At 45.7% G+C, this 12,047-nt stretch overlaps 1 non-coding gene across 1 annotated transcript; it reads left to right on the top strand.

The window, feature by feature from the left end:
* The first annotated feature begins 297 nt into the window (after positions 1 to 297).
* Positions 298 to 404, top strand: LOC115830772. Its single transcript, XR_004026311.1, has one exon. It is a non-coding gene; the product is annotated as a U6 spliceosomal RNA (small nuclear RNA).
* Positions 405 to 12,047: the final 11,643 nt, after the last annotated feature.

Below are 12,047 nucleotides of genomic sequence, written 5' to 3' on the forward strand. Positions count from 1 at the left end.
CCCATCTGCACACACCCAGGGGCCTGCAAACCTCTGAAGCCTCATTCAGGTCTATGGCAGAGTTTCTTCATTCTGGCTGCTGTTGGAATCATCAGAAGAGCTTTCAAACCTCCCAGAGCCCAATCCACAACCCAATGCAATGACATCAGAAACTCTGGGGAGGACCCAGATGTGAATATTTTTTTAAAACTCCCTGGGCAATTCTCATGTGTAACCCAGGTTAAGACCACAGCCGCTTCAATTGTCCCCTGATGCCCAGGTTGTACAATGATGTTGAGCCATCAAAACTCCACAGCAGTGCTCGCTTCAGCAGCACATATACTAAAACTGAAATGATGCAGAGAAGATTCACATGGCCCCTGCTCAAGGATGACATGCAAATTCGTGAAGCATTCCATATTTTTAAATTTCATGCCATGCATTAAGAAAAATAATAAAACCAGGCCGAGCACAGTGGCTCATGCCTGCAATCCCAGCACTTTGGGAGGCCGAGGTAAGTGATTACTTGAGGTCAGGAGTTTGAGACCAGCCTAACCAACATGGTAAAACCCCATCTCTACTAAAAAATACCAGATTAGCCTGGTGTGGTGTTGCATGCCTGTAATCCCAGCTACTTGGGAGGCTGAGGCAAGAGATTCGCTTGAACCCAGGAGGAGGAGGTTGCAGTGAGCTGAGATGGCACCATTGTACTCCAGCCTGGGCAACAAGAGTGAAACTCTGTCAAGAAAGGAAAGGAAAGGAAAGGAAAGGAAAGGAAAGGAAAGGAAAGGAAAGGAAAGGAAAAAGGAAGGAAGGAAAGGAAGGAAGGAAAGAGAGAGAAAGAAAGAGAAAGAAAAAAGAAAGAAAGAAAGAAAGAAAGAAAGAAAGAAAGAAAGAAAGAAAGAAAACAACAACAACAACAACTCAACAAACTCAACAGCAGCCAGCATCACATAGCCTGGGAGGTAGCATCCCTGGCTCTGTCCCCAAGCATATGAATCCCGCCTCCATTACAATTCTAGTTATGAGACCATAGGCATCCACAGAGTGCTGAATATTTCTATGCCTCCATTTCCTCATCTGTAAAATGGAGATAAAGTCTTCTTTGGGAGTCGTCATGAAAATTAAATAAGGTGATATATAGAAGGCACTTAGCATCTGGCTGGCACATAATGATTGCCTGGTAGTCATTATTTCTAGAATCTCAGTATTCCATCCTGAGTTAAGAGGTGAGAGCAAACAGTGCTTGGTGGCCTGGGAGGAGTTATACATAATTTCTCTTTTCTCTTGCTTGCCACCAATAACCTTTGCCTCAGAGTTTGGGTGGGGCACAAGAAAACTTGTAAACCTCAGCCTAGTTACAGATTGGCCTCTAAAGACTGTCCCCCAGGGTAAGGGGCAGTGTCTCTGGGTGGTGAAGGAGCAGCTGCCCCTGGGGGATGTGTCTTGGTTCCTAGACATCTTAGGAACGATCAGTCTCCTAGGGGAGGGCATCTGACTATGGATCCAGGGGTTTCCGAGACCAAAGGGGCTATGAAGAAGGGGAGGACCCTTCTGTCTTCCTGACCTTCTGTGTACAAAGTCACTACAAGTTCAGTTAGGCACCTTGAGCAACAGGAAGAACAGATGCCGTGACCCAGCTTCCTTTTTTCTGAGAAGCGGAGAGTCTGAATCATAGAAGAAGTCAGTGATTCAGATTTTGAGATAAGAAAGGACACATCAAAACAGTAATCTTCAGTTTTCCCAGAAGCAACTTCTTTTTGAACACATAGCTACTAGCTAACAAATCATAGGCTGCTGTGAAGCTTGTTTTATTGGCAAAGGATCAATTCAGCATCTCTGACATATGCCAGGCGCTGGGCATGTAATATCTCATCACGGTAGGCTGAGGCTTGTGGACTAGAAATAAACTGCCCAAGGTCACTCAGTAGGTAAATGCTGGATTCCGGAGACTAGAGTTTTCCGTGGCTCTCCACCTTGAGCACACATCAGAATCCCCTGCAGTCTTATTGAAACAGATTGCTGGCCCCACCTCCAGAGTGACTGATTCCGCATGTCTGCGGTGCTGCCTGAGAATCTGCATTCCTAACAAGTTCCCAGGTGATGCTGATGCTACCGATCTGAGGACCACAGTTTGAGAACACCTGCTTTATAGCAGCAGCATCAATTACTATGACTCAGCCATTAAGAAAAACGGAGGGGAAGTCCTTAAAAATACGTCTTGAAGAGGTGGTTAAGTTTCTCCACTCACCCTCCCTACCCAACACTCACACACACACACACACACACACACACACTGCTGACACCATCATTTGTTGCACGTACGTATTCTTCAGAAATAGCAGAAGCTTTCTGCTTTGTTGAGATCCAGTCACACCCTGAATAATGGCTGAGATCAGCAGACTAAGATTTCACCAGCCTCTCTTTATTGCCTGCATGAGAGCCTTTTCTTGGGCCAGGTAAGGAAAAGTCCGAGAGAGAGAGAACAAACTGGCCACACAATGCAATCGGTGCACTCTCAGCCTCTTCAGAAGACCTTGGCAACCAGGGAAGCTTGATTGCAATTTGTGGCTATTAACACAGCTGGGCCTCCAGTGACCTCAGACAGCCTTTTTGGTGATGTTTGTCTGGTTTCCTAGCAACCTGAACATTAAGGAACAGAGGTGTAAACAAACCTGCTGGCTGCCCCCTGGCCAGGTATTGGGAAGAATTTCTGCAGCATTGGAAGGGTCTCAGCTGGCAGCTCAAATAATCTCTGTGATCCCATCCACAGAGTGTACATAAAACCACATTCCTGTGTGCCTCCATGACAATTAAAGCCACGCAAAAGCACAATTGCAAAGGATATGGTGTAACTGTGAGCCGCTGGCAGAAACCTCAGCTCAGTATGCAATAATCTGAAATAAAACCTGTGTTTTAAAGCTGATGGCTTTGAAAAATACATGTCATGCCATTTTTTAGAAGTCGCTCTTGTGAAGTCGTTACCATTTGCCCAATAGCATGAAACAGACCAAAGCGGCAGCAAATGCTGTCCCAGTGAGATGTCTAGTCCAGAGAGACGATGTTGGAAGGGTGGATATTTGAAAAGGAAGTGAGAGTGTGAGCTTAAGAGGCAGCCAAGCATTCAAGCCCCAGCTCTGCCATTTATCAGATGAGTGACCTAATCCTAATACCTATTAGCTATTAGGCATATTAGGGAATTAAGCATATCACCTAATTCCCATGTCCTGACAAGCAGCAGGTCCTCTTGTCTCCACCGCAACAAGATACCTTAAATCTGCCCAAGTATCTCATTGCTACCCACCACATCCAAGCCATCATCTCTAGTCTGAATCACTGCAATAACCTATTAACCAGTTTCCTTGCTGCCATAGTACCCATTCAACCGTCCATTCTCCACCTAGTAGTCAGAGATATTTTTTCTTTCATTGTGATAAAATACAAATAGTGAAAAATTTACCATCTTAACCATTTTTAAGTGTACAGTTTAGTAATGGTAACAATATTCATATTATTGTGCAATCAATCTCCAGGATATTTTTTTTTTTGAGACGGAGTCTCGCCCTGTCGCCCAGGCTGGAGTGCAGTGGTGCGATCTCTGCTCACTGCAACCCCCGCCTCATGGGTTCAAGTGATTCTCTTGCCTCAGCCTCCCGAGTAGCTGGTACTACAGGCGTGCACCACCATGCCCAGCTAATTTTTGTATTTTTAGTAGAGATGGGGTTTCAGTATGTTGGCCAGCTTGGTTTCAGGCTCCTTACCTTGTGGTCTGCCCACCTCAGCCTCCCAAAGTGCTGGGATTACAGGCGTGAGCCACTGTGCCAGGCCAGAACTTTTTCATCTTGCAAAACCAAAACTCTGTACCCATTCAGCAACTCCTCATTTCTCCCTTCCCCCAGCCCCTAGCAACTACTATTCTATTTTCTGTTTCTATAAAGTTGAGTACTCTAGGTACCTCATATAAGTGTATTGATACAGTGTTTGTTCTTATTTCACGCAGCATAATGTACTCATCCATGTTGTAGACTGTGTCAGAATTTCCTTCCTTTTTAAGGCTGAATAACTGCCCATGGTGTGTATATCACATTCTGTTTATTCATTCTTCCACTGACGGAAATTCTAGTGGTTTCCACCTTTTGGCTATTGTGAATAATGGCACTATGAATATGGGTGTACAAATATCTCTCTGAGACCTCGCTTTCAATACTTTTGGATATATGCCCAGAAGTGATATTGCTGGATCATAAGTAAATTCAATTTTTAAATTTTTGAGGAACTGCCATAGTTTTTTCTTTTCTTTGAGACGAAGTTTCACTCTTCCACCCAGGCTGGGAGTACAGTGGCGCGATCTCGGCTCACTGCAACCTCCGCCCCTGGGTTCAAGCGATTCTCCTGTCTCCACCTCCCGAGTAGCTGGGATTATAGGCACCCACCACCAGGCCTGGCTAATTTTTGTATTTTTAGTAGAGACGAGGTTTGGCCTTGTTAGCCAAGCTGGTCTCAAACTCCTGACTTCAGGTGATTCACCCGCCTCGGCCTCCCAAAGTGCTGGGATTACCAGTGTGAACCACCATTTTACATCCCCACCAACAGTGCAGAGTGAACTTTTAAAGAAAGACCTCAGCACTGTTGACATTTTGGGCTCAATACCTGTTTGTTGTTTAGTGGCATCACTGTCCTCTACCCACTGGATTCCAGTAGCACCTTCCCCCTTCCTAATTGTGACAGCCGAAAATGTCTCCAGGCATTGCCAAATGTTCCCTGGGGGCCCCTGGTTGAGAACCACTGAATTTAATCATAGCTCTCCCCAGCTTAAGCCTCCCATTGCCCTGAGGATAACATCCAAACCCTCTCATAGCTGACAAAGTCCTCGAGAATTCTTGGACCTCATCTCCTTCCACCTTCCAGGCACCCACTGGGTATTGGCCACAGTGACTATCTTTAATCTCTCAGAAACAACAAACAAGCTTATTCCTACCTCAGGGCCTTTGCACTTGCTGTTCCCATCACCTAAACACCACTCCTGGGTTTCTGCATGGCCAGCAACTCCTTACCATTCACACCTCAATTGATATGCCACCTCCTCAGGGAGATGTTCTGTGATCACCCAATCCCAGCAGCCCCTCTCCCAACTGAGTCAGCCACAGTGTCTTGATGTTAAAGACTTTAAGAAACATATAAATCATAGAATTTTTTAGAGAAGACAATGTTGTGGTCACTTCCTTCGATGTCTTTATCACCATCTATGATGTTCATTTTTTTGCTGTTTTTTGTTTTGTTTTTTTAGAGATGGGGTCTCACCATGTTGCCCAGGCTGGAGTGTCGTGGCTATTCACAGGCATGATCACAGCTCACTACAGCTCTAACTCCAGAACTCATTCTTCCAACTCACTCCTCCCACCTCAGCTTCCTGAGTAGCTGGGACTACAGGCACATGCCACTGTACCCAGCCATGTTCACATTTTTATTAGTTATGGAATAAAAATATAATTTATTGCCCAAATTAGGACATTTTGGGAATGAAAGGGCATGCTAAGAATAGTTAACGGGTGTTAATAATCCCAGGAAAACCAGGGACCCACTGTCACCATCCATCTCCAGGCTAGGACCTGGGCTCCTGGAGAGCAGGGAGTTGGTCTGTTTTGTTCATCGTGTATCCCCAGCACCTACGATGGTATCTGACATGCTGTAGAGCTCAGTAAATATTGATGAAAAGATGGCAAAACTTTCTGACTTCAATTACTTCAACTATAAAAATGGGTGTGATAACTATGACAGCCTAGAAACTGTTGTGAGGACTAAATGATTATCACAAACGTGCCAGCTGAGCCTCAACAGAGTGCCTATTTCCTTCTGTGCTATTGCCATGGAGAAGTAAAGAGCTGGGCTGGTCATAGTGGCTCACACCTGTAATCCCAGAACTTTGGGAGGCCAAGGTGGGCGGATCAGTTGAGTCCAGAAGTTTGAGACCAGCCTGGGCTACATGGCGAGAATCTGTCCCTACAAAAAATTAACCAGGCATTGTAGCACATGCCTGCAGTCCCAGCTACTTGGGAGGCTGAGGTGGGAGGATCACCTGAGCCTGGGAGGTCAAGGCTGCAGTGAGCCATGATCACGCCATTGCACTCCAGCCTGGGTGAGAAAGCGAGATCTTGTCTCAAAAAAGAAAAGGAAGAAAAAAGAGGAGAACTTAACCCCTGGAAATGGAATTCCAGAACTGGATGTGGTGGTCTAGTCCAGATTCACTATCCCAGCCCAACATGAGACTCGCCTGGGTGTGTTTATAAAAATGTCAGTGCCCAGGCTCACTCTCAGCCGAGAGAAATGGCAGCTCTGGGGGTGAGGCTTGGGCAGGCTGACGGTTTTTAAGGTTTCCTGGGGGATTCAGACACACAAGGAGGGCTGAGGCCTCTGGGTTAGGTTAAATCTACAAATTCACGGACGAGGAATCAGGCCCAGAAAGGGGGCCTGCCCACAGTCACACACTCCACATGGAAGAATCTGCGCTGGATCCCAGGTCTCCTGGCTCCTAGTCAGTCCACTAGAAGCCAGGAGACCCACTCTATCAGATGCCTTCTCCCAGCGGTGTAACTTTTCAGCCTTGGAAAGATCCCGGGGACATTCTATGGGAGGACCCAGGCTTGCTGAGGAGCCCCAGTCTTCATCTGCAGAAGCAATGAGCCAAGTTCAAAGCCAGGTTAAGCATCTTGTCGGATGGCCCTGATCATCGTGCCCCTCCCAGCTCTCAGCATGGGGGCTGTGGTAGACATCCTCCATCTGCCCCTGCAGACCCAGCCTCCAGATTCCCTCTGCACCTCCTCTATGCCCAAGGAGGCTGGCCTCTGAGCTCTGTGTCATCCATGTTCCTCTGCCTTCTAATTCAGTTCAACCAATGGGTGAGAGGAGAGTGAAAAATGATGCTGGATTCTGGAAGGAAGACCTAGTCAGGTGACTCCAACACCCCAGCTGACTATTTCACACAGTCAGTACATAGTAAATATCCTTCCTTTCTGACTCATGACAAGACGAGGGTAAAATCTGTCCAATGCTTGCAGGAGGAAATGGAAATTAGCCTATATTTATAGCACAGCACTGACACAGAAGAATCATTTAGTAAAATAGAACAACAAAAATAAAAATCAGCTTTGTTCTCCATTCCCTATGTTTGTTGTTCTTGTGAATTATATTTTTCTTCTCTGGTACAGGGCCACCTTCATTTTCCTTTTTCTAATTTTGTTTACTTGAAGAAACCATTTGGAGGCCAGGTGCAGTGGCTCACACCTGTAGTCCCAGCACTTTGGGAGGCCAAGGCAGGTGGATCACCTGAGGCCAGGAGTTCAAGACCAGCCTGGCCAATGTGGTGAAACCCCATCTCTACTAAAAATACAAAAATTAGCCTGGTGTGGTGGCATATGCCTTGTAACTCCAGCAACTCAGGAGGCAGAGGCAGGAGAATCGCTTGAACCCTGGAGGCAGAGGTTGCAGTGAGCCAAGATCGCACCACTGCACTCCAGCCTGGGGGACGAAGCGAAACTCCATCTCAAAAAACAAACAAACAAACAAAAACCATTCGGGGCTTTTTGACAATTTCTTGAGGGGCTTTCAAAGGACTCCTGTAATTAGAGTAATGCTTTTCCCACTGTTTGGAAAGTGGCTTTCCAGGGACAATGTACTAGAGCTGGACCCGAAGGAAGACACATGTGATCCCAGCTCCCCAAGCTTACTCAACAACCCAGGTCAGCAATGGCCCCTCCTCAGAAGTGCTCGGGGCTATCCCAGACATCCTGGGACTTGCTCACCTGCCATCTGCTACAGAAACTTGGACACTTGGAAACTTGTCCAAGAACACACGGGAGTTGTGCATTGACCCCAAAGGAGCCCAGCCTGTTCACTTCCTACTCCACCAACTGCCATGACCTCAGTAAGTTTTCCTTCCAGGTCAAACTGGGAGACAAGTTGCCAAATCTCTCCAGACCTCAATTTACTCATGTGTAGAGTTGGAAGAGTGATCATGTTTACTCTGGGGACCAGTGGCAAATAGTGAACTCTGACTTGGGTTTCTGGCCCTGAGGAAGAGAGGGGCTTTGTGAGAATTGGCAGTAATGAATGCTGAATTCATGGCACATAGTAGGTGACTGATAAATAGTAGTTACTCTTGTTTCCTAAGGTTTTGAGAGTGTTGAATATCATAATATGTAAACATAACCAGTTGATGCTAGAAACACAGTAGCTGCTCCTTAAATGATACAATATATTCGAAAGCAGGTCTAAAAATATCTGTGAAGGAAGCTTATAAGTAGTGTACCCTGCCTGCATTTGACCTGGATTATTCTAACTCTCCTGTTGCCCTTGGACAGTATCCTCTGGGGTCCCCTTTTGTCCCCAATGGACATAGAGTACGAGTGATGACAAGACCCATCACGAAAGTTAAATTTTTCATTAACTATAGAAAATGTGAAATGATAGACATTTTGCAAACCTTATTTTGAATTCTAAATTAGTTGAAAGTTGGAGTGCAAATTGGGAAGCAAAGTTTTGTAGCCTTGATTTGTGAATTGTTACAGTCTTTACATTGCTTTCCATAGGAGATGTTGCCTTTTGGAGCCCTGGAGCAGGAGGCAAGGGGCTGGGGCTTCCTCCTGGCCCTACCCTTAGGTATCTGTGTGACTTTGGGGCTCTAGTTTCTTACCTGTCACCCAAGCGGATTGAGCTAGATAGTAAGTGTATGACTTTCCATTTCCCTAAAACTTTGACATGCTGGGGGAGGAGGGTGTGCTACTACTGACAGTGAAGTCCCTGAACCGGTGAGGTGGGATGGACGTTAAGTCCACCACAGAGCCAGGGAAGGGTCCCCCCCAACTAAGAATCCTGGAAAACTGGGGGTGGGGAGGGGAATGGTAGTATGGTGGGGTGTGAGGAAGGTATGGGGTCGTGGTGGCAGCAGTCGGCTCTCAGGGCGTGACCAACTGGGGCAAAGGCTGAAGAGAGAGTTCAGAAATAGAAGCAGAGCAGGGCAATAGGTTTAGTCGTGTGGACATCCTTGGCCACTTTGATAAGCACTCTTTAGTAAAAGCCTGACTGAAAGGGGTTCAAATGAGACTAGAAAGAGAAGAATTAGAGACAGTTAAACAAATTTTGGAGGACTTTTGCTGTAGATCTAGAAAATCATTGTTTGGAGTAAAAGAGATCTCTATAAACACTTAGAACAGGGATTGTCGTGTTGTAAGTGCTGACACATGTCAGCCACTACTGATTATCTATGTCCTCATTTGATCCTCATCACATTCCTGAGAGGCCCAGAGGTCAGGGTTTATCAGAGTTTGATCAGAGAAAACTGAGGCAGATGAATACAATGACTTACTCAAGGTCTTGCCCCTGGCCCATTGGATTATCCATCCAGGCCACACATGTCTGTTGACCACCTGCTCTAAACTGAGATAAACAGATCAGGAAAGAGTAGAGCTGGAGTTAGGTCTCCCGGTCAGAAGATCAGTTATTTCCCTAATATACTAGGTGAAAGTGCTTAGCACGTTTCAACTGATTTTTGCTGTTAAATATGTGAGTTACAAATCATCAAGGTGACGCAATTCCTTGAGTCTTCAAGGAGTCATCAATCTCGTTACTAGATACATTTATTTGATCTTCATTTTTAAAAATATGTAAATAACACCTCCTACTAGAGGCCAGAAACTACCCTTCGTGTTATGTTTCTGAGCTTCTCTGAAGTGGAAATCAACAGTCCTAAGGATGGAGCTTTCCTCTCATAAAGGGTCCTCAGCATTTCCAGACTATGACTTTGGGCTCTAGAAAGCCACCATAGTTGGCCTCTTGGCAGACTCTAGAGAAAGAGGTTAATTAGTAATCACTCTTGGGTTTGTTTAGACACATGAAAAGCCATCCTTTGGGAATGGGGCTGAAATTCTCAGTTCCTCAGCCATCCCTCACTGTCAAAGAGGCAGAATGTAATCAATTTCCTGGAGTCAAAAAGATTGAGCATCTGAGTACAATCCATCTCCCTGAACTTTATCACCAATGTTCTCTTTCTCAACCTCTTGAGTAATCCAATTTTTCTGGACAAGGAAATTGAATATAGAATCAGAGAAGAGGTACCAATCAATCTCCCTCCCACCAACACTATCACCCAATGCTGTCTAGAGGCAGAGATACACTTAAACTCATTCAAATACTATCCTTCCTTAGGGAGTTTAGGGAGCTATATAGTGTCCTACACAGCTTCCTTGGGATCCACATCCACCAGAGTCCCTTCTCTAACATGGAATTGAACAGCCAGAGGCAAGGATGGGCTTCCTGGCTACTAGCTAACCCCCGGTGCTGCTTTCCAAGCCTTTCTGCCTATACCACAGCCCAGCGGTTACAGACACAAGCCACGGAGTCAGCCAGGCTAGATCCAATTCCTGGAGCCGACACCTACTTTCAGTTTGCCTTTGGGTCCTAGACTTCAATTAAGACCCACCCGAAAGGGTTGTACAGATTGAGGAAGGCAATGTGTGCTGTACAAACTTCTAGCATGGTTCTAGCACTTAATAAATCAATGTAATAATCATTCATTATGATTGTTGTTTTTACACATATGAGAAGAACCAGAGAGAAACAGGAAGATTACAACAAACTCAGTTTAAACATTTATCCCTCAACTTAACATGTCACCTCAACTTAACTCTCTACACCGCTAAAGATGGTACATACTATATTCATATATTACCACGTATGTGGCCGCTGGAACTGGTGCTGCCTTAGAACCACAGCCCTCTGGGACCAGCAGCCTTGCAATTTCACTATGGACCCTGTGTTGTTCCTCCTTCCTTAGAGCACAAGCTTCCTTTCCCCTACTGTACTTCTGGTGGTCTATGTTATAGGCTGAATTATATCTCCCCCAAGTTCATATGCTCAAGCCCTAACCCCCACTACCTCAAAATGTGATTGTATTTGGAGATCAGGTCCTGAAAGAGGTGATTAAGTCAAAATGAGGCTGTTAGAGTGGGCCCTAATTCCATTTCACTGGTGTCCTTATAAGAAAATCTGGACACAGAGAAATACCAGGGATGCATGTGCCCAGAGACCATGAGAGGACACAGGGAGATGCTGAGGAAAGAGGCCTCAGTAGATAGCAAACCTGCCAACACTTTCACTTTGGTTTTCCAGTCTCCAGAACTATAAGAAAATTAATTTCTGTTGTTTAAGCCACCCAGTCTGTGATATTCCATCATGGCACCCCCAATGACTAAAACAGTCTATTTATTTTTCCCAACATCCAGACTCATCTATGACATCAACTCACGAGTTGAGATAAACCACGCTGACTCATTTTATGGTGGCTTTAGAGATTCTATTACCGGCCAGCTACATTTAAGGGGCCATTCAACAGTGGCAGGGAGGGAAGAGCCACAGCTCTGGAGAGCACCCTTTTCTTCTGGTCCATTATTTTCCCTGAAGAGACCCCTGACGCCTAAAGGTAAGGCAGGAGCACTTTCTGCTTATTCCCATCCCAGCTTCTTCCCATGGCCAGGAGCCTTCCGCACCTTCATTTCCAGTCACTTCACAGGAACTTGCCTCTCATGAATAGGCACCAAGCCTCCCACAAAAGGAATTCACAGTTTCCAGTCCCAGTTCCCACACTGAGCAAAGTGTTTCACCTCAGAGGCACTGTGGGGGGCTCCACAATGTAGCTGTAACCTTCACATCCAAACTCCTCATCATCAGCCTCCTGGATGTGCACAGGTTCCCCATATCCCACACATTGCACTGAGCAACCCTGGGGGAAGGGGCCAAGTGCACGGAACACAATGTGAAGAGCACACGCTAGGGCTGTGCAGTGCACAATCTGGGCAGCTGCACAAAGTGGCCCTGGCAGAAACTATGTCTTGTACGATTCATTACCCTCCTGGCCTCATACTGAGCAACTAAAATGCCCTTTATAAATATTATTGATTCACTGGCATTTCTAAGTGAAGTGTTTTCCTTCAAAGAGAAAAACAGTAAAAGTCAACAAAGAAAGAAAAAGACTCTGGTGAATATTAGATAAATAATGCAGTTCCTGGGATCAGATC

Source organism: Nomascus leucogenys, chromosome 16 (assembly GCF_006542625.1).
Source record: "Nomascus leucogenys isolate Asia chromosome 16, Asia_NLE_v1, whole genome shotgun sequence".
Lineage (NCBI taxonomy): Eukaryota > Metazoa > Chordata > Mammalia > Primates > Hylobatidae > Nomascus > Nomascus leucogenys.